Source organism: Rissa tridactyla, chromosome W (genome assembly GCF_028500815.1).
Source record: "Rissa tridactyla isolate bRisTri1 chromosome W, bRisTri1.patW.cur.20221130, whole genome shotgun sequence".
Classification (NCBI taxonomy): Eukaryota; Metazoa; Chordata; class Aves; order Charadriiformes; family Laridae; genus Rissa; species Rissa tridactyla.
The window spans coordinates 28,283,987-28,288,090 of NC_071496.1; the positions used below are offsets into that span (position 1 = coordinate 28,283,987).

At 44.0% G+C, this 4,104-nt stretch overlaps 1 non-coding gene across 1 annotated transcript; it reads left to right on the forward strand.

Annotated features, from left to right (window-relative positions):
* Positions 1–3,169: 3,169 nt before the first annotated feature.
* On the forward strand, positions 3,170–3,299 carry LOC128902142 (small nucleolar RNA SNORA47). Its single transcript, XR_008463648.1, has one exon. It is a non-coding gene; the product is annotated as a small nucleolar RNA SNORA47 (small nucleolar RNA).
* The last annotated feature ends 805 nt before the right edge of the window (positions 3,300–4,104 follow it).

A 4,104-nucleotide genomic window follows, 5' to 3' on the forward strand; every position in this document is an offset into this window, starting at 1 on the left:
TGAACATGGGTCTTTCTCTCTCTTCCTCCTCTCCCTGGAGGGAGAGATGGGGGAGGGTATCTGTCATTCATTTTAGTGGCTGGTCCAGCCCAGGCCACAACATAGCTAAATAAAACAACCTGATGATTTAAAGGAAAAATAAGAGCTGGGGAGGGAGAAGAAAGTGATGGCCTGCAGGGGGAAAAGGTTGAAGATGAACAGATGTCAGTGCAATACTCAAGTTGCTATAAATTGTAGTCTGATCACGTACGCAGACTTTTTAGTCTCACAGCCCAACAGTTGAGGTTTGGCCAAAGTATATTGTCTGCAGTAGCAACCAGGCTTGACCTAAGCATATTAAGACAAGGCAAGTCTGTTGTCCCAAATCTGGATTCTTCACTAGGTGTGCAATAAGCTAATCCACATACAGAGTCAAGATATTTGTTTATTGTATGTCTGCGCAGAGATTGGTGCTAGGTGGTAACTCCACAAAGCTAGCACACCTTTTAAGAAATTAGCCAGGTTTTATATACCAAATAATAATAAAGAAAAAAACACAGTGAACGATGAGTCAGTCATGAAAGCAGAAATTTACCATTCTCTTATCCCCAAGACTCCTATTGTCTTTGTTTGAGAGCAGTTTGGTGCTATCAAGGTCTGATGACCTGGGGCCAAGCTCTTGTCCCTGGGGCCATCCCCACTGGAGTGAAACCTAGAGTTTTTGTGACTGTTAACCCTTTTCTTTCAACATTAAGTCTACCATCATCCTTGGTTAGAAAAGGGAGGATACACTGAGGGTGAGCAGAGGGAGGTTGAGGAGTAGGGGCTGTAAGACATTTACAACAGAAGGGCAGGGAATGGCACATTGAGTCAGTTCTTCACGAGATGAGGTGCTCTGCTGGCCCATGAATTGGCTGAGGCTACTTCTGTGCTGGCTCCTCCCTGGCATTTCTTTCACAGGATCCCTCCTGAGACTCCACCCATTCTTTCTTAGGATAATTTCTGATCCTAAATGTTCAAAAAAGTCATTTAGATGTATTTTTAAAGTAGTATCTATGGGTCTCATTTTCTTTTGTGGCTGTTTGGCCTCTGGTCATGTTGTCCTCCTGTGATGGATTCCCTACTGTAATAAACAGCCAGATCCCTTAAACAGAAATGGCACTTATTTTATTATAGGGACAAAGTCAATAAAGCAAAAGCACAGCGCTGGGTGCATGACTCAAGTCAGAGGCACCCCAGCTAATACTTCACCCACGTCTTATATACATTCAATATTGCATACGTATTCACTCTTTTAGGCAGAGTAATTGTTTATGATGATTGATTATCATTAGTCCCTTTTCTCTTCTATTTGTGCGTTTCCTTCTGACAATTGTTTCTGAGGATCGATGATCTTCAGTTCCCTTTTCCCATGCATCTGTTTCCTTCTGGTAGGATCAGCTCCCTTTTCCCGTGCATGTGTTTCCTTCTCGTAGGATCGATTATCATCAGCTCCCTTCTCCTATGCATCTGTTTCCTTCTCTTAATCATTTGTGGGGTCTTTTGGAGAAGTTCTCTTTTGTTTCTCTCGGATGTTTTTCTTCATGATGTTTTTCTTCATAGCTGCTGTTAGTTGTTATCTTTGAGGTTTCTCATGTTTCCTAATTTACTAAAGGTTAGTTATCCTTATAAGTCAAATATTTATAGCCTTGTTATTATGGCGAAAGCCAACAATACCTTCACTATTTTTCACACCTACTCGTTATGCTCCTGCCAAGCTGCAGGGTAGCACATCAGTTGCCAACTCAGGGTAACATCCCAATTCTTTGCCTTTACCGGAGCTCCCGAGCACACGGCAAGACTGGGCAGCGCGCGCGCGGCCCCGGCGGGAGGCAGGCAGGGAAGAGGAGGTGCAGAGGAGGTGCAGAAGTCTTAAGACTGAACGCGAAGCGCGGAGTCCAAGCCGCGGCGGGCTGGGCGGGCCGCGCGCCTCCCTTGGCCGCCCCTGCGCAGTGCCGCAGCGGTGAGAGCGCCGCGCCGGCTGGTGGGACGGGACGGGACGGGACGGGACGGGACGAGACGAGACGGTACGGCGGCGGACACGGCGGGGAGGTAAAGGCCGCTTGTCGCGGGCCGGGTCGGCGCCGGGGCCGCGCGGCTCCCCTGGACCCGAGTTGGGGCTGAGGCGACCGGCTGGCTCGGCGCGGAGGGAGGGAAGCGGAAGGAGGTGCTGCCGTGCCCGGCCCGCTGCCCGGCCTCCCTGTCACAGAGCCGTATGTGCGCGCAGTAAGGGCCCCGCCGGTGGGACGGCCAGGTCCTAACGCTCTCCCCGCACCTCCGCCTTAACCAAGGAGCTTGAGGAGCAGCAGCAGAGACAGCGTGTGCCCTGTTTGCAGTGCTGAAATAACACTAAGACACTTCAGCACAAACGGATGCTAGCGGATGGTGCCCTGCTACAGTGTAGGGCTGTACCAAGATTAATGCTAGCTGTGCGACAGAAACCGGTATGCAGGCATGGATGAGGAAAAAAAAATCCACATTCTTTGATCACAAAGATATGCAGCACATATAAAAAGTCCATATAAAACAAAATCCGTCAGTATGCACATGTTCTCTTAAATGCATCTTATTCATAACAGGATGCTATTTTTGACATCTCTTCCTGCTGCTATGGATTTATCTACTGGCTGAAAGCCCATGTCAGGTACATTTGATACAGCCAGTTGCAGCAGCAAAGGGTCCATTCTTCCTAGAACAGAAACTCCAGTTTCATCTACTGTATGTTTTATAAAAATATTTCATATGTATACAATAGTTCAGAGCCCCTGTTGTCATAGATTTTTTAGTCCAGTGGCTTTCACACAATGATGAATGTACTCTGTGTTTTTACTTGCCTGCTGGGTTGTTCAGCACTGAAGATACAAACATATCTACTCTTCTTAGTTTATTTTTAATTTCAGAAATACGTTTGGTAAGTTGATGCTTTGCAAAATTCACTATTAGGACTACAGAAAATAATTTGTTTATATAAACTGACTAATGTAATGTTATTCTTAACAGCTAAATATATAACAGATTATATACATTCATTAGCAATATTTATACATACACAGTAAACTGCTAAAACTTTTGACAGTCGATGTATAGAGAAGCAATTTTGCCTAAGTGATAAATATTAAGTAGCATAAGTTGGAAAAGACAAAAGGATGTTTGGAGGACTGAGAAGGTAAGACAGTTAAAACTTTATGCTATATCTTACTGGTTACAGCCTCCAAAATTATAATAGTGCGACAGCAACTCATGTTCCCCTCCTCACATGATGGAAAATGGTGCTGCATTTGCACATAAGGCTTGCACACCATTGGTAGCTTTCACCTAACTCATTTGTACTTAAAACTGAGCATTTCATGGCAATCGTGAATAAACATACAACAGAGGAAAAGGCAATATGATACTCTGTTAGTAGAGTTTGGGGGATTTCCTTTTTCTTCTTTGTTTGTTTCTGATTGCTTTTAAACCACTGATCAAAGCAAAGGTATCATATTTAAAAGATGTTTTGTTTGATTTTCCATGAAGTATTGTGTTAAAAACACAGTTGAAGAAAGTTCCTGCTCGTGATGAGAATCACTTTCAAGTACTTAAATTTGAATATCCTTCTAAATTCCATTAATTTCTTATTAAAAATGTGTTTTAATAAAAGCATAAAGTCCACAGAAAACCAATGAGCATAACATAATTAATCTTGCATAATTTTTTCCACAAGTGTATTTTACATATCACCAAACTTAAGTCAAATAAATTTACCCACGTATTACATTTTTTTTTTTAGGGAAAAAAACCCCAACCATACTATCTGCTCTTTGGCTCAGCTCTGGTTAAGACAGATATCAGAAATGAAATCCCATTACAGTTATTGTTAATGGGAAGGTTTTGATAAGATTCACAGTTCCTAGGTTCCTCTTAGAATCATGGAGCTCCGCCTGGGGATGGATGAGGAGCTGACTGAGAGTTTATGGGTCAGGATTAAAGGGAGGGCAAGAACAGGTGATGTTACAGTGGGGGTCTGCTACAGGCCACCTGACCAGGAAGACTGAGCAGAAGAGGCCCTCCGTAGACAGATAGGAGCAGCCTCACGTTCACAAGCCC